Raw genomic sequence first — 25,981 nt, 5'->3', positions numbered from 1 at the left:
AGACTTGCAGTATGGGAAACTGCCGGTCTTCCATACAACCCTGCTCAGGCCTGCGCCCTGGAGAGGACACTCCAGTAGACTTTTCAGGCGCAGATCCATGGTCTCGCAAGACCAACGGATGCCACCATGTATGCAGTAAACAACCCTGAGATTCATCTTCTCCACAGACAAACACAAAACAAAGAAAAACATAGAGCTCATTCAAAGAAAAACATCAGCCACACCCCCACACGCAACAAAAAACAACTCGCGTGAACGGCAACAAGAGCACCAACCCCCCACATGCAAACAAGCAAATCACGCTGTGGTAAACCATGTATATATGTTGTAACTCGGTTACCTGTCTGGACACACACCTCTGCTGACTGCCCCTGTGGCTCCTCCCACAGAGTCCTGTATAAAGGTGTTCGCCTTGCCCCTCCCCCTCAGTCCAGGGGCAGACACTCACTGTGGAGGTCGTATTGTACAGCGAATAAAAGCCTTTCAGTATTTTACCAAACCTCAGTCTTTTGGAGTAATTGAAGTGCTTCAATTTTATTCGCTGTACATTTTAAAACATGGGACAGGCTCTGAGACCAGACAAATTAGACTTCAATCTGCAAATGCCTGACGCTGGAAACGCTTTCGAACTCTGGCTGGCCTGCTTCGAAGCGTATCTAGAGGAGGTTAAAGTGATCGACCCCGTAGCGAAGCACAGAGTTCTACTCTCCAGGGTCAGCCCATGGGTTTATTCGCTGATCAGAGACCAACCGAACTATGACGGCGCGATGAACGCACTCAAAAGACAATACCTGCGGCTGATAAACAGCGTCTATGCTCGGCATCGCTTAGCGACACGGCAACAACGGTCCAGGGAATCGAGTGCTGAGTTCATCCAGGCCCTACAGACACTCGTGCGAGCCTGCAATTGCCAGGAACTTATGGCAGTGCAGCATGCAGAACTCCTAGTGAGAGACGCCTTCGTTACGGGGACCAGGTCAGTGTACGTGCACCAGCGGCTGCTGGAAAAAGCCGATCTTACCCTAAGTTCGGCAATCGAGCTGGCTGATACGTTGGAGGCCGCTCTGCATAACTCCGAGGCTCTCCAGGCACGCGATTCCCCGATGGCCTCGTGGGCGCCGCATACCCCGCAACCCGCCGGTGAATCGACCTCGGCTGCAGCCAGTCATGAGTCCGTGAAGTGCTACTTCTGCGGACTGGAGAAGCACCCCCGGAAATGCTGCGCGGCCCGACAAGCTACCTGTTCCAGCTGCGGAAAGAAGGGCCACTTCGCCAAGGTCTGTAAGTCAAAACCGCGAGCGGGATCGAGCAGTGCCACGTGCAAGATGTGGGGGTCGCCAGTTTCCCTGCACACTGTCACCACGTGCGAGACATGGGGGCCGCCATCTTCCCTGCCGCCATCTTCCCTGCACGCCGCCACCACGTGCAAGACATGGGGACGGCCATCTTGGTCGGCGCCACCTCCCAATGGGTGCTCACGGGCCACCCCACCGCGCCAGACCAAGACAGCGACCCCACCCTGGCTTCCATGACCCTCGAAGAAAGCACTCCCCACCAGCTCGCAAGGTCAATGATGGACATCTTGGTGGAGGGGCACAGGACAAGTTGCCTGTTTGACACAGGCAGCACGGAGAGTTTTATCCACCCGGCCACGGTGCAGCATTGTGGACTCATGATACGGCCGGTAAGTCAGAGGGTCACCATGGCCTCTGGGTCGCATACAACAGACATCCGGGGGGGTTGTGTAGCGATGCTAGTGGTGCAGGGCACAGAATATCGGGACTTTAAGTTACTGGTCTTGCCTCAACTGTGTGCCCCTGTGCTGTTGGGGTTGGACTTCCAGAGCCACCTGAAAAGCGTGACAATGAAGTATGATGGGCCCCTCCCACCAATTACTGTCATAAATCCCCTGTTTTGTAGAGATATGTCACGTACCCCGCTACTGACCACACACACACACACCGACCCGCGCATCCCACCCAACATCATTCCAACTGCCACACTACTGACACCACTTGCGGCCTCTCCACTCTCAGGATCCCTCCCCCACCGCTGTTCGCCAACCTGACCCCCGACTGTAAACCTGTGGCAACTAAAAGCAGGAGGTACAGCGCGGGGGACAGAGCTTTCATTAAGTCGGAGGTGCAGTGGCTGCTCAGGGAGGGGGTGGTTGAGGCAAGCACAAGTCCTTGGAGGGCGCAGGTGGTGGTTGTTCGGAATGGGGAGAAGAATAGGATGGTCGTGGACTATAGCCAGACCATCAATAGGTTCACGCAGCTCGACGCGTACCCTCAACCCCGCATCGCGGATATGGTCAATCAGATAGCACAGTACAAGGTGTACTCGACCATAGACCTAAAATCCGCTTACCATCAGCTCCCCATCCACCGGGAGGACCGCCCTTACACTGCCTTTGAGGCGGACGGCAGGCTTTATCAATTCCTGCGCGGCCCCTTTGGTGTCACAAATGGTGTATCTGTCTTCCAGAGGGCAATGGACCAGATGGTGGACCAGTGCCAACTGAAGGCCACGTTCCCATATCTGGATAACATCACCATCTATGGTCACGACCAGCAGGATCATGACAACAACCTCCAGAAATTTCTCCAAGCGGCCAAATCTTTCAACCTCACCTATAACAAGGACAAGTGTGTATTTGGGACCACCCGACTTGCTATCCTTGGATGTGTCGTGGAGAATGGAGTCATTGGCCCTGACCCTGACCGTATGCGCCCCCTGTTGGAACTCCCTCTTCCCAATACCCTCAGAGCCCTCAAAAGGTGCCTGGGCTTCTTTTCATATTACGCCCAATGGGTCTCTAACTATGCAGACAAGGCCCGCCCCCTGGTCAAGTCCACCACATTCCCCCTCTCTGCCGAGGCCCACACGGCCTTCAACCGCATAAAAGGGGACATTGCCAAAGCAGCAATGCATGCAGTGGATGAGGCCATTCCCTTCCAAGTAGAGAGTGACGCCTCCGACTTTGCGCTGGCTGCTACCCTCAACCAGGCAGGAAGACCAGTGGCGTTCTTCTCCTGTACCCTTCAAGGCCCTGAAATTCAGCACTCTGCGGCAGAGAAAGAGGCCCAGGCCATAGTGGAAACTATAAGGCACTGGAGGCACTATCTTGCCGGCAAAAGGTTCACCCTGCTAACTGACCAGCGCTCAGTCGCGTTCATGTTTAATAATCAGCAGCGGAGCAAAATCAAAAATGATAAAATTCTGAGGTGGAGAATCGAACTCTCCACCTACAACTATGACATCATGTACAGGCCTGGGAAGCTCAACGAGCCCTCCGATGCCCTATCCCGGGGAACATGTGCCAGCGTGCAGATCGACCGGCTATACGCCCTACATGTAGACCTTTGCCACCCGGGAGTCACCCGGCTTTTCCACTTCGTAAAAACCCGGAACCTGCCTTACTCCCTTGAGGAGATCAGGATGATGACCAGGGACTGCCAATTCTGCGCAGAGTGCAAACCACACTTCTACCGACCCGAAAAGGCACAACTCATCAAGGCCACCCGCTCCTTTGAGCGACTGAGTGTTGACTTTAAAGGCCCCCTTCCCTCCACCGACCACAATGTGTACTTTCTTAACGTTATTGACGAGTACTCACGGTTCCCCTTCGCAATCCCCTGCCCCGACACCACTACCACGTCAGTTATAAAAGCCCTGTGCAAGCTCTTCACTCTGTTCGGATACCCATGCTGTATCCACAGCGACAGAGGGTCCTTGTTTATGAGTGACGAGCTGCGCCAATATCTACTGGCTAGAGGAATTGCAACCAGTAGGACCACGAGCTATAATCCCCGGGGGAATGGACAGGTAGAGAAGGAGAATGGCAGAGTGTGGAAAGCTACACTCTTAGCGCTCAGGTCAAAGGGACTGCCGGTCTCCCGCTGGCAGGAGGTCCTTCCCAAGGCACTCCACTCCATCCGCTCCCTGTTATGCACAGCCACCAATGCCTACCCCTCATGAGCGGCTCTTTTCTTTGCCCAGAAGATCGACCACTGGAACCACCCTACCAACTTGGCTGACGTCCCCGGGGCCAGTGCTGCTTCGGAAACATGCGAGGAGCAATAAATACTCCCCGATAGTCGAGAGGGTTCACTTACTTCATGCGAACCCCCAGTACGCCTATGTGGTTTTATCTGATGGGCAGGAGGACACGGTCTCCATCCGCGACCTGGCGCCCGCAGGAGCTCCGGGTCCCTACCCTGAACACTCCGTGGTGACTATTGACCCCGTAACCACCAATGTATGTACCTACGAGACACCGTGCACCCCAAACCCTATACAGACACCACACGACACTCCCATACCGGGCGCGACGCACACGCACGAGGGATTACCGACGCCTAACGTGCTGGCACCTGAAGTCAGGCCGGAGCCAGCACAACCGCCATCGCCGGTGCTACGTAGATCACAGCAACGGACTCGACCGCCTGATAGACTTAACCTATAAATATACTTCTTGTAAATATTGTCAGTCACTTCACCCCGCGGGACTCTTTTTAAAAAAAAGGAGGGGTGAATGTGGTAAACCATGTATATATGTTGTAACTCGGTTACCTGTCTGGACACACACCTCTGCTGACTGCCCCTGTGGCTCCTCCCACAGTGTCCTGTATAAAGGTGTTCGCCTTGCCCCTCCCCCTCAGTCCGGGGGCAGACACTCACTGTGGAGGTCGTATTGTACGGCGAATAAAAGCCTTTCAGTATTTTACCAAACCTCAATCTTTTGGAGTAATTGAAGGTGCTTCACACGCAAACGGCAACAAGAAAGAGTGAGCAAAAACACAGAATATAAAGCACAAAATCGAACGAATCCATATTCCGTTCAGCTCAGTATTCATTATCTGTAGGCTGCCCCAATTCAAAGTTGCCCAAAATAGCAACAAAAAATGGAATGACCAGGATCTACAGTCCAATCCACAAACCGCAGGCCCGGAACTTGAGTACCATCCTCCGACAGCACTGATAGGCAGAGAGAGACCATTCGAACACAAAGACCTTCCCTCTGACAACAGTGAGCAAGAGGCAGGAAGACGGTGCTAAACACTCGCTCGCCTCGATATTTCAATCTTCCTCAACTTTAATCAACAAGAAATGGAGTTGATCATAGGGTCACGCCCTGTCTCCAAGCTTCTGGGCCACAAGGCTGCTTGCTCACCACCCCGCCCTATCCCCACCCTGCTGGAACCCTCTTGGAGATAGCAAAGCACCAGATCACTCAAAACATACTTGCAATAGAAATATTACGTTTAGTTTTTCCACAATTTTTTTTCTTTAGTCTTTGGTGTTGCACATCAGTTTTGCAAAAGACATGGACCAACTTGTATTTGGTCTTCTATAATAACCCAAAACAGGCACTTCTTCCATATCACCTCAGGACAACGACCGGTTTTGAGCTAGCAATGTGGGACGTATCTGGAATTGATATTTCCAGGGTTGGGGGAAGAATTAGGTTGATATTTGGATCCTGTGAGCACTCTTGTTAACCCACACGTTTCATTGTCTAATCATATTGTATTGGACAACACACTGACATCTGGCCTTCCTCCCAGGAATGAAATGAGAGTGCTGCAATTCAATGTACTCGATATATTCCGCTTAGAGTGAGGCAACAGACTTCACATATTCTGCTGGCCAACACCAATGCTGTTAAAGGAGCAGATTGCTGTGTACAACTACGTATCAACCAAAATAAAAGCATGCACGTGGAGATGGTTTTAACTGGTGTATTCACATTGCAGAGAGAGAGAGAGAGAGAGAGAGAGAGCAGATCAATGCACATGTGTAGACAACAGATCAATGCGCATAGGTAAGTTATCATCCATACGTAGTGCGAAGAGGAGTCATTGCTATAAAAGAAATAGATCCATACATTACACTTCAGATTAATGTAACATAAAACTGCATATGTAACAAAACATTCAATTTCCCCTTAATAAACCATATTCAAATAAACATGCTTTCACAATAACAGCCATAACTAACCACTATATTAAAGCTTCAGTCTTTTGGGTGGTGCCCAGTCTCTTTCAGGATAGCTCCTTTGGACCTGTTGAGTGGCATCAGGTTTGCCAGGTGTTGTGTCAGAGGCAACTCACTCTGTTGCAGGTGTCACAATGTTGTTAGTGACATGATCATCGCTGACAGGCATGTAATATATCTGTCCAGTTGGATGCAGTCCACTCAAATGTGTTCTTTAGCTGAGCATCTAGTATCTAGTCCACATGATCTCCAACATCCACTGTGTATAACAGTGGTCCAATTCTTATAGCTATCCTACTGGGTGTCCACTTGTCTTCTCGGTAATCATGAGCTGGGTCTTCCTGGCTAGCCTCAAAGCTCCTTGCTGATTTACTTGGCAACTGATTGAACTGTGTTTTCTGTTCTTCCCTCCACAGATTTGGTTTCAAGAGGTCTATGCAAAATCTCAGATTGCTGCTCATGAACAGCATTGCAGGTGTTTGATTTGTCATCGCATGAACAGAGTTCCAATACACAAAAAGGAAATTGTCCTTCTTCGCTGTAGAGAAATTCACTCCTTGTCCATAGCATTAATGGACTTATTAAAGGTTTGGATAAACTTTTCAGCTAACCCATTCGTTGCTGGGTGGTGAGGAGCTGACTTGAAATGTTTGATGTCATTTTGCTTCATGAATAGTCTGAACTCTTCTGATGTGTGTTGTGGTCTGTTGTCACTCACAATTTGTTCAGGTAAGCCATTCCCTGATGAAGATAGTCCTCAGAGCAGAAACAGTTTTTTCTGAGGTGGTTGATTTCATTGGTATAACCTCTGGCCACTTCAAATGAGCATCCAAAGCAATCGGACACATGGAGTCCATGAATGGCCCAGCAAAGATAATATGCACTGTTTATCATGGTGACAATGGGTACTCCTACAGATGTAAAGATGCCTATCGAGTGCATTTTGAACTTTGTGACATCCTGAACAGCCTTTTGTCAAGTCTTCAATCTGTCTATTTATTCCCACCACCACACAGTCATTTTGACTGTACCCAGATGTCCTTTATGCAGATTCTCTAATATTCCAGTGCACAGTCTAGAAGGAAGCACAACACAAGGTCCACACACCAGTGTTCTTTGACATACAGACAGTTGCTCTTGTCAAACTGAAAACTCTGGAAACACAGGATTACCATGACCTGACTATCCTTGCATGGTGATGTCATAGACTTTTGACAATGTCAGGCCATTTCTTATTTCCCTTTATATTTCAGAATTTGTTACTGGCACCTGGTCCACCAATGCTGTGTGAAATCCTCTGCTGGTTCACAGTATGACAATTTTTCTTCTTCAGTGGACAACAGTGGAAGACATGGCAATCCATCAGAGTTGCTGTGTTGTTTGATACCTTTGAACTCTATGTCTTAAGTAAAGTGCCCAACATTGCAACTGGGAAGCAGACATCACTGGGATTTCCTTCCTAGGATTGAAAATTGACACAAAGGCTGGTGATCTGTCACTAGCATAAACATTTGTCCATGGAGACAGTGGTGGAACTTCTTTATTTCTCATACTAGACCAAGGGCCCCTTGGTCAATCTGTGCGTAGTTGCGTTCTGCACCTTTCAGTGATCTTGAAGCAAATGCAATCGGACATTCAGATCCAGCTTATCTAGTGAGTGACAAAATGGCTCCAATGCCATAAGGGGACACATCACACACTAGTCTGATGGGCAGAGATGGGTCATAATGGGTGAGCAGTTCATCTGATTTCATTCGTCTCTTTGTTTCCCTGAATACTCTTTCACATCTTTCTGACCATTCCCACCTTGCTCAGGTCCCTGTGTTAACCTGAATTGGGCCACATCTTCTGGTTTGGATGCCTGCAGCACTGTTCCAGTCTCCTCTTTTGATTTACGTAGGCCTGCTTGTCTATGGCATGTCCACAATATGAGATCTAATTCTTGAAAAACTCACATTTCTCTTTCTTTACATCCAGACTACACTCACTCAGTCTGGTACATGCTTTACTGAGGTTCTGGAGGTGCTCTTCATCATGCCAGTCACAATGGTGTCATCAAGGTAACATTGTGTTCCTGGGATATCTTGGAGCACTTGGTCCATTGGTCTTTGCCAAGTTGCTGGAGCTGATGCATCACCAAAGACAAGATGATTATACTGGAACAGTCTCTTGTGAGTGTTGATTGTAAGGAACTTCCTCAATCTCCATTTGCAGATAGGCTTGAGAGAAGTCAATCTTTGAAAACTTCTCCCCACCTGCCAAAGATGCAAAAATGTCTTCTATTCATGGCAGGGGATGCTACACAGTACACAGCACAGGGCTGATGGTCACTTTGAAGTCCCCATATATGTGAACGGCGCTGGTCTTCGCTTTCTTGATCACCAGGACAATGGGCGTGGCCCAATCACTCCACTCACTTCAGAGAGAATGCCAGACGCCTCCAAGCTCTGAAGTTCAGCATCCACTTTAGGACATAGTGCGTAAGTCACTGGCCACATTTTATGGAGTCTTGGTGTTGCTGCTTCATCCAGTTCAATTCTGGACTTCATGCCTTTGAGTTTACAGATACCCTTCTCAATCAGCTTCTTATTAGCATTAAGTGGCTGTGACAGTGGTTAGTGCTGTTGCCCATTGATGGCACATTGAGAGCTTTGGTTGTGTGCCAGACTAGTTTGATTCTTCTCAACCATTAACTTTGCCTATGGGAGACACATTTTCACCTGTGTGGGTCCTTAGCATCATAGAGATTTTTTCTAATGGTAGCTGAGAAAACAGTCCGTTATAGTCAGCCCCTGAAATTATAGAGAAAGCTGACCCTGTATCCAACTCCATTTTCAGTTTTGATTTTATGATCTGCTTCAGTAAAGCTTTGCAGTTTTAGACATGACAGCTCATCACTGTCAGACTCTGTGTTGTCTGATTCAGTTGCACATTGAGTCACTTTATGTATTTGTTTGGTTTTGTGTTTGACACTTCAATCTGTTTGTTTTTTTCTCTTTAGTTGTGCTTTTTGTCTGATTTCCACACTCTCTCTGTGTGACCTTGTCTGTGACACTCTCTGCAAACTCCTTCTTTGAACCAACGGTCATTTGCATCATGGGAGGATGTGCCACATTGATAAAATGTTTGGCTTTTTGCATCATTCATGGATATTTTGTGTGTTTCACATTCTAAACTTTTTTTTCTGTAGTTCTGCTGCAGTTTCTAATTATATTGCAATGATCAATGCCCATTCCAAGGTTAGGTCTCTTTCTGCCAGTAGCCTCTTTTGAGTGATTTGACTATGCATGCCACATACAAGCCTGTCCCTTAATGTATCAGAAAGTTCATCTCTAAAGTCACAGTGTTGGGAAAGTTTGTGCAGTTCTGCAAAGTATTCAGAAGTGCTTTCATCATTTGACTTAGTTTATTTTGTGAAATCTAGATCTCTCAGCTATTGCCAGTGATTTAGGGCTCAAATGATTCTGTAAAATTGTAACAATTTATTGATTGTCTTGTTTGTTGGTTTTCAGGAGGTGCTAATTGCATAAAAGCCTATACATTTTAGCACCTATTAAGCTAAGAAGCATGGAGACTTTTTTTTCTTCATCCATGTCATTTGTGTTACAGTACTGTTCAACCCTCTCGATGTATGATTTCCAGTCCTTATTAATGCTATTAAATTTGTCAACTTTCCCAACTCAGGCCATTGTTATGTTATTTTCAATTTAACTTTGCCAGTTTTGCATCTTTCACTGTGTACTATGCAGTTACTCACGCGTCCCCTTCTTAGGATCCATGACCGCCTTCTCTGTACTGTTTAACTCTTGCTGTCGCTGCCTCTGTTCTCTGTCATTCCGTAACTGACAGTGCAGTTGCTGATATTCGCTGACACTCAGGTTCATACTCATGACCATTTTATTGTGTCTGTTAAAATAAAAGCATGCATGTGGAGATAGTTTTAACTGCTGTATTCACATTGCAGCGAAAGAGGGAAGATCAGTGTGCATAGGTAAGTTAACAGCCCATACATAGTGCTAAGGGGAGTCATTGCTCTAAAAGAAATCAATCCATACATTATAAAAATGCAATTATAGCCCTATTTAACAGTTAATTGGAGTTTGTTATGAGGGTAAAGGAGAAGAGTAGCAAGGGATGACCAAGAGCTGACTGAGTTTTCCAGCAAATACATAAGTGTCATGAGTGCCTAGTGTACTTGCCAGTTGTCTGCCTGAGAAACTCCGAGAAGCTTGGCTCTCTCTGGTTTTTTGGCCTGAGGGCAACTACACTTGAAGATGTTGTCTCATCACCCTTCAGGCTGCCTTGGAGGAACCTGGCAGGACAGTGTCCAGCAGAGAGTGGAGAAAAAGGAATACCAAAAACAAGGCTAACAAGCTACAGCAGGGACATTAAGTATAGGTGGTTAATGCTCATGTTTTATTCAAGGAAATGTAGAGCAATTGCTTATCTGGAGAGTGTGATTTCCTGCTCAATAGAAGAAGCAGATATTTTTGGATTAGGTGATGGTTAGACCAATTACTTACTGATATCATGGGATGTTGTTGTTGATTCCTCGTGTTGTTCTGAAAATAAGCACATTGGAAATGGGCAGGTGGCTTCAGCAAGTGTGAAGTACTGACAAACATCCACAATGAGCCAGAAACTGCAAAATCATTTAATCATAAAAGATGCATCATGTCACAATATCATCTCCAAATTATTTAATCCCTTGAAAGATAGATTGATTCAAATGATAATTTAAATCATAGGTTCCTTCTCATGAAAATCCAGACATTTTGGTTCAGAACCAAAATTCTGGAATATGATGTATAATGAATGAAACTAGCTGTTGCGTTAATTGATCTAATTATGCTTGAAGAGGAAAGCCACTGTACTGCACAACAACTATAATAATAAACTGTTTTTTTTACCAATAGTGTTGAAACCCGATAACAAGCGGATGGTCTGATGTGTCCTGAGGGAATCAGGCAGAAAGCTCAAAACCCACTCACAATCTATTAGCATCTTAAGACTGTCCTTTGATAGAATGCAAACACACAATGGCTAACATCCAAGCATAGTTGCAGAAAGTTAACCAGGGTGCAATAGCTCTACAAAACTGGTCTTTAAACATCAATTCACTAGCAAGGAAATTTAATAATTGGAACATTAAAGTCCTTTATAAAAATGAAATTGAAGTATATTGTGCAAATCTGCATAACTAACTTGCTAAATTCCATTTCAAGTTACTGGAGATACCCAAAAAAATCTTATAACAAGGACTGCAGCTCGTGATGAAGCAGTCTGATATATTTTCTTCCATAATTTCAGTGTTTAATCTATTCTATATTTCATTGTTGATAATATGAAAGTGATCCAAGTAATGGTCCTGATAATTGATACCAATTATTAAACGTCTTTTCTTTCTTCACCATTATTTAAACAATTTTTTTTCTGATTAGCCTGCAAAATGGAATTACAAACAGTCATTCATTTGCATTTCTACAAATCAATTAGCAATAATTGAATTATTTCTTACTAATTGATCACCTACAGGTACTAATTGGCCCGTGACATCACTCATTATCAAGAATGAATTACTCATTTATTCACAATGAATACAACTTATTTTTCTCAGGATAATAGGAATCCTTGATATAATGGAAAAGATAATTAATTGCATCAACAGTGATGCACCTGTTATCATAATGAACGAAGCAGTTTTAACATTAAGAAAGAAAACAAATGTTGGAAAATTGAAACAGAGACTATAATGCTAGAAACACTGAGAAGATCAAGCAAAAATAATGAATTAGATTTCCACAAACACTGGCTGTTTCTGGGAATTTCTGTTTTTGTAACTTTAAAAAAAAACATGGGTTGAGTAGACGATGCTGAAACCAGTTGCATTTCAGAATTTCTTATTGCTGTCTAGGTGAATCCATCAGTAGAAGATAGTGGTAAGTACAGAACAGTGACTGTGATAACTATGCAGAGGAAGGCATATTCAGAGATGGTACAGAAGGAGGCATTTTGATTCCATTGTCATTTGAGTTCTTGTAGGGAAACTGAACATGAATAGTTAATGAAGACACTAGAAGGACTGTAGATGCTGGAAATCTGGAGCAAAGCACAAAATGCTGGAAGAACTCAAAGATCCAAGCAGCATCTATGGAGGGTTTGAAGAAGACTCTCATCTTGAAATGTTGACAGTACATTTATCTCCATAGGTGCTGCATGATCACTAAGTTCCTCTAGTATTTTGTGATGTTGCTCGTGATTTTGCAGTCACTCATGTCTCTATTTTGCTGCTCCACTGAAAAGTCTCTCAGAGGCTGCCGACCCTGAACAAGTTTCCCTCCTCTCTTCGACAGAAATTCTGTGAGGTCTTCTCTCTTTGCTCTCCCTCTGTGATCTCGGGATCTTCATCCATGTGCTCACCTAGACAGCTGTGTGTCATTCTGGGTACTTGTCTCTGCCATTCTCTTGTGCCATGTGACTTTCAGCTCCGTTTCCAGGCCTTCCAGTTTGGCCCCAATAAGAATCTCAAGAATCATTCGTCCCCCCGATCCTTCCCCACCGATCTCCCTCCCGGCACTTATCCTTGTAAGCGGAACACATGCCCTTACACTTCCTCCCTCACTACCATTCAGGGCCCCAGACAGTCCTTCCAGGTGAGGCGACACTTCACCTGTGAGTCGGCTGGGGTGATATACTGCGTCCGGTGCTCCCGATGTGGCCTTCTATATATTGGTGAGACCCAGCGCAGACTGGGAGACCGTTTCGCTGAACACCTATGCTCTGTCCGCCAGAGAAAGCAGGATCTCCCAGTGGCCACACATTTTAATTCCACGTCCCATTCCCATTCTGATATGTCTATCCACGGCCTCCTCTACTGTAAAGATGAAGCCACACTCAGGTTGGAGGAACAACACCTTATATTCCATCTGGGTAGCCTCCAACCTGATGGCATGAACATTGACTTCTTTAACTTCCATTAATGCCCCTCCTCCCCCTCGTACCCCATCCGTTATTTATTATGTATATATATATATATATATATATATTCTTTTTCTCGCTCTCCTTTTTTCCCTCTGTCCCTCTCACTATACTCCTTGCCCATCCTCTGGGCTTCATCCCTCCCCCTTTCTTTCTCCCTAGGCCTCCCGTCCCATGATCTTCTCATATCCTTTTTGCCAATCAACTGTCCAGCTCTTGGCTCCATCCCTCCCCCTCCTGTCTTCTCCTATCATTGTGGATCTCCCCCTCCCCCTCCCACTTTCAAATCTCTTACTATCTCTTCTTTCAGTTAGTCATGACGAAGGGTCTCATCCCAAAACGTTGACTGTACCTCTTCCTAGAGATGCTGCCTGGCCTGCTGCGTTCACCAGCAACTTTTATGTATGTTGCTTGAAATTTCAGCATCTGCAGATTTCCTCGTGTTTGCATTTTTAAAGAATCTCAAGGTACTTGAATTCCTTTGACTACTTCTCCCTCTCCATATTTTACTGGCTACCCCCACCTATGTGTAGGTACATGCTTGTCCTCTCTCTTTCTCTCCCACTGCTTAGGGCCTTATTCTCCATGATCTGTCATGCACCTCTCTAATTTCAAATTCTGCCAGTCCTGAAGAAGGGTCTTGATGCAAATTGTCAGCTGTCCATTTCCCTCTACTGGTGGTGAGCTCCTGCAGCTTCTTGTGTGCTGTATATACAGCTTAACAATTTGCATCTCAAAAGTACAGAGGCCAATATGTTCCTGGATCAATGGCTTTCCTTGCTTGGGATGGCTTAAACTAGTTAGATAAGTTGATAAAACCAGAACACGCAGTTGGTTCAGAAGATAAAATTAGATACAGAAAAAAAGCCCAAAAAATTAGAATAGTGACTTTGGAAGGGAAAGAGAATCAAGTTTGAAAGATCTGTGACTGATATTAGTAAGAGGATGTTTGGGTATGAGGTCAATTTACTTTAAGGCAGTAGTGAAGAGATCAAAAATGATTTAGAATGTCGCCTATAAGCATTCACATAGGCAAGCTTTAGCAGTAAATTGTAATTTAGTGGCCAAAGTTATACCGCTCCCACCAGTCCTGTAGCTTGAGAGAACTTGATGGAGGTGAGGTGAAGTCCAGAAGAGAGGAAGATAGAGAAAAGGGCTGGAGTAATAACATGGCCTTTCTTGATCCCAATCACCCATGGTATGAGATGTGAAGTGCAACAATCACAGCTTCATGATGACATGCAATCTATTAAGAACTGAAGTTCAAAGGACTTCTATTTACTCTGACTCTTATGAATCTTTGAAATAAGCAGTTGCAGAGGACTGTGACATTTTCAAGGCAGGAGTCATAGATTTTTGGACAGTAGGGACACGGGCGGTGAATGGAAAACTGGAATTGAAACATCAGATCAGCCATACTCTTCTTGAATAAGAAAAACAACACAACTGGCCCTGTGGATACCTCCTTTTCTGACTAATATAGTGTTCCCCTCTTCTATAGAACCATAGAAACCATAGAAACTACAGCACAGAAACAGGCCTTTTGGCCCTTCTTGGCTGTGCCGAACCATTTTCTGCCTTGTCCCACATACCTGCACACGCACCATGTCCCTCCATACACCTCCCATCCATGTATCTGTCCAATTTATTCTTAAATGTTAAAAAAGAACCCATATTTACCACCTCATCTGGCAGCTCATTCCATACTCCCACCACTCTCTGTGTGAAGAAGCCCCCCCCTAATGTTCCCTTTAAACTTTCCCCCCCCTCACCCCTAACCCATGTCCTCTGGTTTTTTTCTCCCCTTGCCTCAGTGGAAAAAGCCTGCTTGCATTCACTCTATCTATACCCATCATAATTTTATATACCTCTATCAAATCTCCCCTCATTCTTCTACACTCCAGGGAATAAAGTCCTAACCTATTCAACCTTTCTCTGTAACTGAGTTTCTCAAGTCCCGGCAACATCCTTGTAAACCTTCTCTGCACTATTTCAACCTTATTTATATCCTTCCTGTAATTTGGTGACCAAAACTGAACACAATACTCCAGATTCGGCCTCACCAATGCCTTATACAACCTCATCATAACATTCCAGCTCTTATACTCAATACTTTGATTAATAAAGGCCAATGTACCAAAAGCTCTCTTTACGACCCTATCTACTTGTGATGCCCCAGAGAACAACCTGTCCCAATCCACGATTTTTAGATCCTTTCTCATTTCTTCAAATTTGGCCTTCTTCCAGTTCAGAACCTCAACCCTAGGACTAGATCTATCCTTGTCCATGATCAAATTGAAACTAATGGTGTTATGATCACTGGAACCAAAGTGCTCCACTACACAGACTTCCGTCACTTGTCCTAACTCGTTTCCTAACAGGAGATCCAATATTGCATCCCCTCTAGTTAGTCCCTCTATATATTGATTTAGAAAACTTTCCTGAACACATTTTACAAACTCTAAACCATCTGGACCCCTAACAGTATGGAAGTCCCAATCAATGTATGGAAAATTAAAATCCCCTACCACCACAACTTTATGTTTCCTGCAGTTGCCTACTATCTCTCTGCAGATTTGCTCTTCCAAGTCTCGTTGACTATTGGGTGGTCTGTAATACAATCCCACTAATGTGGCCATACCTTTCCTGTTTCTCAGCTCCACCCATAAGGACTCAGTAGACAAGCCCTCTAATCTGTCCTGCCTGAGCACTGCTGTAATATTTTCCCTAACAAGCAATGCTACTCCCCCACCTTTCATTCCTCTGCCTCGATCACATCTGAAACATCGGAACCTTGGAATATTAAGCTGCCAGTCCTGCCCCTCCTGTAGCCAAGTTTCAGTAATTGCTATAATGTCATAATCCCACGTGTCAATCCACGCCCTCAACTCATCCGCCTTCCCCGCAATACTCCTAGCATTGAAATATGTACACCTCAGAAGATTTTTACCACCACTCACAACCTTTCTATCAGCGGATTTGCTTGAACTTTCAACATCATTTATTTTCACCCCAGCCACACTGTCAGCTCTGGCACTCTGGTTCCCATCCCCCTGCAAATTTAGTTTAAAGCCTCCCCAATAGCACTAACAAACCTCCCTGAAAGGATATTGGTCCGCTGTAGTTCAAATTATAGATGAGGAATGTAGGCCAATAAATGAGGCATTTCTGATATTCACACAAAAGGACCAATGAGCTTCTTGCCAGTGAGGGGAGGAAACAGTGCTGGTTCCGTCTCTCTTGTACAGGTCCCACCTGCCCCAGAAGAGGTCCCAATGATCCTGAAATCTGAAACCCTGCCCCCTACACCAGTTCCTCAGCCACTTGTTCATCCCCCAGAGCATCCTATTCCTACCCTCACTGGCACCTAGCACAGGTAGCAATCCTGAGATTACCACCCTTGAGGTCCTGCTTTTCAACTTCCTACCAAGCTCTCTATACTCACTCTCCAGGACCTCCTCACTCTTCCTTGCTATGTCATTGCAAGATGTTGACTCAGATCTATTTGGAGCCAATTTACCTCATTGAACTTATCCTTCCTATGGTTAGGTGTAGTTTGTCCACAAAACCTAAATCCACTTAATCATGCTCCACATTTCCAGTACAAGAACCAGCACTGTTTCCTCCCCTCACTGGCAAGAAGCTCATTGGTCCTTTTGTGTGAATATCAGAAATGCCTCATTTATTGGCCTACATTCCTCATCTATAATTTGAATAAATTGAGGTCCCTTATTACCCATATATAGTGCCTGGAACTTAATTTTTTTTTCTCCATCTTCTTACCGCTATAGTAAATGGCCCATAGCAAAGGCCCAGTAGCAAAAGATATCCAGACAGTAGGCACATTAACATCAAAACATCAAAATTCTATTTCAGTAAAAGGTTTAAAATGAATGTTGTCTCCTTCAATTACCCCACAATTCAGTGGTTTGCAAACAGAATAACATAAAATCAAGAAATAATAACTAAGTGAAAAATCAAAACAACCCAGTGAATTATGTCACATGTCTATGCTCAAGGTCATACTTTAACTCTGTCATCAGACAATTATTGTGTCACAATATTAAATCATTAGGGTTCAGTTTGAAACTCAAAACAATATTTTAGAGCAATTGATGTGAATCAAATAGGACAAACTCACCCATTTCACAGTTACTCTGATATCGCTCGCATGAGTAAGATGCATGTTAATGCATATGTTTCAAATGTTGCAAGATGTAATCTTACTCTTCAATATTGCTGTAGCATCAGCTGTTAGCTAGTCTATGAATAATGATGGCCCATGTTTTAAATTGAAGAATAGATGGAGATAAAATTAATCCTGTATGATTTTGTTAAACTTGAATTTCCCTGATAACTTTCCCAAATCATCCACATAGACCCATACAGACTATAACACTAGGCTTATGACATCCTTTAGCCATTAGCTGTTTCTTTCTCCAGCTTATTTTCAATCTAACTATCAGTAATCAAAATCTGATAAAGCTGACAGAGGGCAGTGTAACAAAAGCTTCAAATGCACCAGTACATAAAAAGCAGACAGTTAGACAGATTTAAGCAGAATATTGATGCAATTACGTTCACTGAAAGGCTTATACCTTTTCCATACATTTCCTCAAATGAAATAGCATTTCAATAGTTCAGTTCAAGCTTTGGTTCATTGAATTTAGCTCTCTTCAGATCAAATTGAACAAAACCAAGCCAGACTTTAATGATAATGTGCCACTCCAGGCAATTGCATATAAAATCTAGAATTCTTACAGGAATATCAAAAATCCCTTAAAATGTATTTGCAATAATTAAAATGTAGACACTTCTGAGTTTATTTTGCCTGTGGATGTTCTTTACTTTTGATCAGAAGAGGAAAGTAGGTTACTAAAATGTACTTAATTTGCCATGATAGATGGAGTCTATGCTTCAGCGGTTGTAATCTAGGCTGTGACCTATTTCTTTAGTGAAGTAGATATTGCCTTTTGATTTTTATTGCCAGCATGTTTTAATCTCAGAATCTGCAAAATATTCACTCTCTATAATAAAGAAAGGTTTTTGTTTTGTTCACTGGTTCAAGGCATTTCAAAATCTTGCCAGAATGCTAATGAGACTTAATCCTTTGGGTTTACAATATTTGCATAATCATTTGCTGCACCAGGTGCAAATTTTGGGAATTATGGAGAATACACAGGGGCTTGCTGTCAAAATCAAAATCTGGGGGAAATTTGGGGTGGGGGGGGAGAGGAGGATAAATGGATAGGGATTTATATAACATTTGGAAAAAATCATAGATTATGTCAAATCTATTAGCATCCTTAACCAAGGCTGATGGCCAAATGGACAAACACAACGGGTAAAAATAATGTCCATGAAACCCGCTTTGCTGCTTTAAATTCAGTTAAGCAGAGGAGCAGCTTTGCACTGAGTCTCGCTTGATAGAAGGTGAGATGGCAATGATGATGCATAAAGGTGGTGCCTGGATTTCTAATCCAATTTCTCATCCACATGGCAGCATTACAACATACCTGTAGGGAGGTGAAGAATTTATCCACTACTGCCCTTTCTATTGAATGGCATCCCTTCGGCAATTTTGCAGAAGTCCTTTCACCAACTGTGTAACTTTGCAGTAATTCAGAACCTCTAAATCTAGCCGACTTTAGTTTTTGCTGAGTAGTAAGCTAAGGCCTATAGGTATCCGCGATATCACTGGACACATGGCCAACGAATTTAACTGGGCCATGACAGGTATGCAATAATGTGATTAGGGTGTTTCAAATGAAGAATCCAAAGTCAAAATTTGTCAGATAATTCTGTATCTTAATCACAAAAGTTTACCAGTTTCCCTGCACTGAAATGAGCTAGCCTTTATTCATGTAGTGTTGGTCTTGGAATCGAGGAGATTGCATGCATTTTAGCTTGCTACTCTCTTTCTATAGTCTCATTTTTCTTCCCTATCACAGGTTGGGTTATTCCCATTGCCCTGTTTTCTCAAAACGATCGATGTATCATATTGAAATATGAAATTACTCTGGGCATTTTTTTTCTCTACCAACACAGGCACTATTGGCCAAATGGCCTCCTTCAGTTTGGAAAATTCTCTCGACTCTCACCAAAATCCCAGAAGTCCTGAAATGCCTGACTATTCTGACCTTTGCGTCAATTAGATTTTTTTTAACACAGACTGCTGCCTAAATTCCCTTTACTTAGCAAAGTAGGATGCCCAGTTTCCTCAGAGTTATTTGCACAGGAGATTTGTGGGTTTGTGCACTTGCAACCATGTCCTAACATCATTTTCATATTTACAAAAAAATTCTCTTTTAGGTTAAGAATAGGGCTTTTAATTCCAAAACTATTGTAAGGACTAACAGCATATAAAATAGATCAGTGATTACTCAGGGTTACTCAATCACTTATTACGTTTGTTATATCCTGTCTGTGACTATTTCTGGGGAATAAGAGAGACTAAAATAAGCCTTATGTAATTAACCATGTTTCTTATTAGGAACAGCCATGGCACAACCAGCCTTCAGGGCTGTTCCAACATTCAGTTAGATCAAGGCTGATCTGTAGCTCAGCCCCATTTACCTGTCTTGGTGCAGCATCCCTTCATATCCCAATATGATAGAAAATAGGCATTTCAGAAAACAGATGTGTACATTTAAAATACTATAAAGATAATTTACAGTGAGTTATGAACTTACCATATAATAGCCCAAATATAAATAGGCCTTATCCAAATAATATATTTCATAATAAGCACATAAATATTCTTGGATGGTTCAATGATTTATCCAACACTCATAGCTGATCAGAGCTCATTCCTGACTTCATCCTCTTACATGCTGCATATTTCAAAGATGTGGCATACAGAAGTGCATCAAATTCTTAGCTCATGGCATGTGCAGGTGAAAATATAATTTATATTTTACATGGTTTAGCTTCAGCCCACATTTACCTGCTTCAGACCTGTAAGTGTGAACTAATTCACCAAGATATCTAAACCAAATCAGTGAGGTCCTGCCTGATTTCCAAAAGGGTAAAGAGAGTAAAAGAAATGCATATTTTAAAAGATAAATGAAAATGCTCAAAACATTTAAATAATTAAAGGTATTGAATGAAATTCATTAATTTAATTAGAATATATTCTTTGCGAACATCAGCAAGATAGAGCTCCATCTCCTGAATCATGCAGGCAAATCACTCTAATGTAACCCGCCAACCGGTTTGGAACTTTCACACGTATACATGAGATACTAATGTGCCAATTGTTTGTGCTTTTGCAGCCATATATGTCTACTGCTTGCCGGGAATTGCCATAATTTGTCAGCAAGACTCCCCCCATTAATTAGATTTGCCTGTTCATGGTTACTGCCTGTCCTGTTGGGTATTTTTAGCACTTTTCTCTCATTATTTCAGATTTCTTGGATCTGCGGTATTTTAATCCTGTCTAAAAATTAATACATATTTAGATTAATTCATAATGACGTTTATGAAGACTGCATCTTACTGCTCATTAAACACTGAAAATTTGAAGGATGAGTATAACAATTTCCTATAAAATTACACATCAAATATTGCAGTATCAATGAACTGCATATTAAAGGTTGTCTACTGTGCTGATGACAAGAAGACATTTTTCAAAGATGATGGTGAGCTTATCAGTATTAGAGGTTAATTTACTGGTTATTTTCTAAATTGCATATTCAAGTCTTTCTAATTGTTCTGCACAAATTGTAGTCCTTTTCATCTCTTGTAAAGTTGTATATTCCACAATGAACTTAAACTCCGGGCCCTGCTGGAAAGCAAGTATACAATGCTCTGAACCACTCATCAGTTATATGCTAATATAACTTTCACTTAGATAAGCAGACCGAAGGTAATAAAAACTACCATTTAAAATAACTGATAAAGATATAACAGACATTCTGGAAGAATGAGTTTCTTGAATTATTTTCTCTATTAAGAAGCCTAATTTGCTGCTTTCCAACTAAAAAATGTTTATACATATTCTAATTAGATATATTTTTTTTTACACTTAATAAGACTGGATGCCTAAAATTTAGACAAGAGTTTGAGGCAGTGGTTCCCTTCTGCTGTGAACAAAAAGGCCACTTGTTTATATTTGGTAATATACAGGGACCCTTCCCATAAATGCTGGGTGATGCAGTAGGCCACACTTTTTAAGGACACGGAATTGTCCCATGAACTACCAGCACCCAGGTCAGCTAAAATGGTGAGTATACTTCTATTTATTGCATATTTTTCTAAATTTGAAACCATAAGACATAAGAGCAGAATAAGGCCATTCAACCAATCGTCTGCTTTGACTCTTGGATAATTAATTTTCCCTCTCAACCCCATTCTTCTGTCTCCTTCCTGTAATATTTGATGCTTTTACTAATCAAGAGCCCCCAGTTTTAAATATACCCAGTGACTTGGCCTCCACAAATGTCCATGCCAATGAATTACATGGATGCACCACCCACTGACTAATGAAGTTCTCCCTTTTCTTGATCTTTCTATTCTGAGGCTGTGCCCTCAGGTTCTAGACTCTCCCACTACTGAAAACATCCTCTTTTCAGGTCCACTCTATCTAGGCCCTTCAATGTTCAGTAGATCGCAGTGAGAGCCCCTTTATTTTTCTAAACTCCAGTGAATAAATGCCTAGAGCCACCAAACACTCCTCATATGTTAACTTGTTTCATTCTTGGGATGATTCTTGTAACCATCCTCAGAAGCCTCTCCAATGCCAGCGCATCCTTTTGTAGAGCCTAAAACTGCACACAACATGTCTGAAAATGTTTTATAAAGCCTCAGCAATGCATGCTTGAGTTTATATTCTAATCTTCTTGAAATTAGCGCCTACACTGCATTTGCTTTCCTTACGGACTCAACCTGCAAGTTGACGTTTAGGGAACCCTTTACAAGAGCTCCCAAGTCCCTTTGCACCTCTGATTTCTGAATTTGCTACCCATTTATAAAATAGTCAATGCCTTTATTCCTTCTACCAAAGTGCATGGCATACACTTCCTTACACTGTATTCCATTTCCCCATTCATTACCCATTCTCCTTAAGTCCATCTGCCGGCATTCTGCTTCATCAACACTTTATGCCCGTCCACCAATCCTTGTATCATCCACAGGCTTTGCCACTCAGTCATCGATCCTGTCACTCAAAACATCGAAAGTGAAAAGTAGCAGATCCAACACCAGTCCCTGTGGAACATCACTAGCCACTGGAAGCCAACCAGAAAAGCCCCCTTTATTCCCAGTCTTTACTTTCTGCTAATCAGCCAATTGTCTACCCATGCTGGTATCTTTCCGTAATATCATTGGCCCGAATCTTGTTTCGCAGCCTCATATGTGGCACCTTGACTAAAGTGTTCTGAAAGTATAAGTAAGCAACATATACTGACTCTCCTTTGTCTATCCTATCTGCTATTTCCTCAAGGAATTCCAACAGATTTGTCAGGCAAGATTTCCCTTTTAGAAAACTATGCTGACTTTGGCCTATTTTAAAATGTGCCTCCAAGCACCCCAAATCCTCAACCTTAATAATGGACTCTAACATTTTGCCAACCACTAAAGTCAGGCTAACTGTCCTATTATTTCCTGTCTTTTGGCTCCCTCTCTTCTTAAAGAGTGGAGTGACATTTGTCATTTTCCAGTCCTCCGCAACCACTCCAGAACCTCGAACAAGGGAAAATCTGCACTCGACATTTCAGGCCGAAACCTTTCAGCAGGACTGTAGTAGTGGGTCTGAGTAAGTGCGTGGTCAAAGAGTCAGAGAGCAGCCGGGACCACAGCAGGGGAGCAGTGAGAGAGGGTTTCACTGAACTCCCATCGAAGGGAAGATTTAAACTTCTTCAGGGTAGGCATCCCTGGAAGAGACTTCGCAGAGTAGTAATCCAATCACAAACGTCGATTGTACTCTTTTCCTAGATGCTGCCTGGCCTGCTGAGTTCCTCTAGCATTTTGTGTATTGTGTCCATTCCAGAATATAGTGATTCTTGAAAGATCATTACTAATTCTTCCACAATCTCTTCAGCTACCTAGTTCAGAACCCTGTGGTGCAGTCCATCTGGTCCAGGTGACTAATCTAACTTCAGACCTTTCAGCTTCCCAAGCACCTTCTTCTTTGCAGTGGCGATTCACTTCTGCCCGCTGACATTCTCAAACTTGGTCTTCCACAGTGAAGACTGAGGCAAAATACCTATTCACTTTGTCTGCCATTTAACTAAATTATCTCAATTTATTAAAACTCAACAAACTCCCTGAAGGATTTTCAGAGTAACACATACAAAATGCAGGAGGAACTCAGCAGGCCAGGCAACATCTATGGAAGAAAGTACAGTCAACTTTTCAGCCCGAAACGTCAACTCTACTCTTTTCCATTGATGCTGCCTGGCCTGCTGGGTTCCTCCAGCATTTTGTGTGTGTTGTTCAGATTTACAGTATTTGTAGATTTTCTCTTGTTCATGAAGGATTCTCAGATCCAAGTTTAAGAATGACTGTTTTGAAAGATGAGAACAATGTGTGATATTGTTGATTGTTAGTGTTGTTTATACCACCCAGGCAAGAAGAGGTCACATAATGGTATAAATATAAAAGAACAGATAGTTAATTAAATGTGTTGATATCATGTTATTTTAGTATGGCTATAACTTAAAGGAGCAAATTCTGATTGGCGAGGTAAACCTCAAGTCACTTGCAACAACCTTTGAAAAACATATGTTTCACTGTTGTGCATGATTTAATAAAATCTTCATATGTAAACAAAGAGAAAGTAAGTGAGAAATCAACGTGACAATTTCTATAATCATAACAGGAAATGGACATGATACTCAGCTCCAGTGGCAATGCTGTAAGGCAAGAATGGATGCTGGATGACCATGTAAAGGAACCAAAAGAGTATCAAGATCGAGGAGAAACAAGAACAAATAAATTCCATGAGCCCAACACGGGCTAAAACAATGTGTCTCTCAGAACAGTCCCATTTGCAGTTCATGGGAAGGATACAGAGTGGGTTGTAGGGATACAATGAGGCCAGACATGGAAGAATTCTATCAGCGAGAAGGTCACTGACAAGTTGGGAAATGATGGCTCAATGATTGATGGTGGTATGATACAGATGTGAGGTAAGAGATGTTGTATGGTTGCTGTTCAATCTTTGCAAGTTAAAGGTTGGTTTGCCAAGTAAGGAAATCAATCTATCCTGATCCCACTGATCAGCTCTGCCAACAGATTTAACAAGCAGTGAAGTAGGGATCAAAGAAAATTGAGGGATTTCCATCATATTGTGTGTGTCGCTCAATATTCCCAGCATCTACAGAATCTCTTGTGTTAACAACAAATGGGTGCTCCTTTTCAAGGATGGTAGTGTGCAGTAAGCAAAAAGAGAAATTGACATGGCTGTTGTCATACCAGCAGTTTGTAATTGAAAGATTCAAAGCTGGTGAGAGGCCAGAGGAAGGGATCCAGCTGGAACAAGATTATCGTCTACAGACTTTTTTCCCTCATTTTAAAGAAACTCTACCTCCAATATTCTGTTTAAAGAACACTGCAAATCTGCCGGAATAATTAACATCGAACAAATCTGCCCTACCAGAAGAAACACAGTTTGTAGAATTTCAATAGCAAATAATTGAAGAACATTTCAAATTACATAGCATAAAACACTTTCATTCATTTATTGAGGCAAAAAAAAAACAGCAAATCTTGTTATCTGGGTCTGCTGCATAATTTAAATGAAAGTTTCAAAAATGAGTTGAGTTGTTATTTCAACTTCGATGGAAGCAAAACAGATAAACTGAAACCATGGTGAGGTTTGCAAAAGCATCGATTTTAATGTTTATCGTGCATGTGTAGTTATTGGTTAAAAACTGGGTGAGGTCAGTTTAGTGCTTTATAGGGTTGAAAGAGGTACAACAATGGCTGCTTTGTGGACTGAATCTCATTGTCAAAAGATGTTATTAGGATTCTGTTGGCATAGCTCTCATGTGATTTTCCTCATGGTGCTCAAGCATATTATTATTATGGAAAAAGCCGTTCCTACTTACTGTGGCATAAATTCAACCCTGTTTAATTTAAGACTTGAATAGAAGCAAACACTTCAGAATAGAAAGTTGGTCATCCACAATGTTTCAATGAACCCAGTGGTTAACTGCAACAACAGATAAATAATCTGCTCTTGAAATGGCACGTCAGAAGTACACAGATGGTACAAATAAAATGTGGATTGTTAACATCGAAATATATAAACTCAGGGTATTACATTTTTTGGACAGAATGCGTCAGCACGATGACTGTCAGACTGGAATATTGATTTATACATACAGTAGTTGTTGAAAAATAGTTTCCCCTCATTTAAATGGCTATGGATCACACTCAAGTTTTAGAAAATAAGAACACAAGGAATAGGAGGACGATTAGATCATTCAGTACCTCTAAGCTATTCCATCATTCAATAGGTTCCTGGCTGATCTTATATCCCAGTATTACCTTTCTGCACTAACTGCACATCCCTTGATTCCCTTAGTGTTCAAAAGTCTAATGATTTCTGTCTTCTATACACACAGTAATCAGCTTCAACAACTGGCTTGGGCTAAGGATTCCGAAGAAGCACTACCCTATGTGCATAAAACTTTCTTCTCACTCTGTCAAGGGTTAGAGTAACTGTACTGTTACATATGGACTCACTTTTAATGACTCCATCCCATGTTCTCAATATTTATTGATTATTTATTATTATTATTATTGTGGGAGGCAGGGTGGAATTATGTCTCTACCAAAGGAGGTGTAAGGCTCTCCTTCCCTCCGCTAACCTACAGTTCACCCTTGGGCAAGATGTAGCATCTGCTTAGCCCCCCCGATCAGGGCCACTTGCAGCCATGGGAGCAGGTGATGCATGTATGAGCAGCTAGTGCATTTCACAAGTCCTCTTTATGCGATCACTGACACCAGGCAGACAATCACATGAAGAGTGTTTGATGGCTTTAGGCCTGTATTCACT

This window comes from Mobula hypostoma, chromosome 14 (assembly GCF_963921235.1).
Source record: "Mobula hypostoma chromosome 14, sMobHyp1.1, whole genome shotgun sequence".
Taxonomy (NCBI): domain Eukaryota; kingdom Metazoa; phylum Chordata; class Chondrichthyes; order Myliobatiformes; family Myliobatidae; genus Mobula; species Mobula hypostoma.
Note: the sequence above shows the minus strand (reverse complement) of the source record.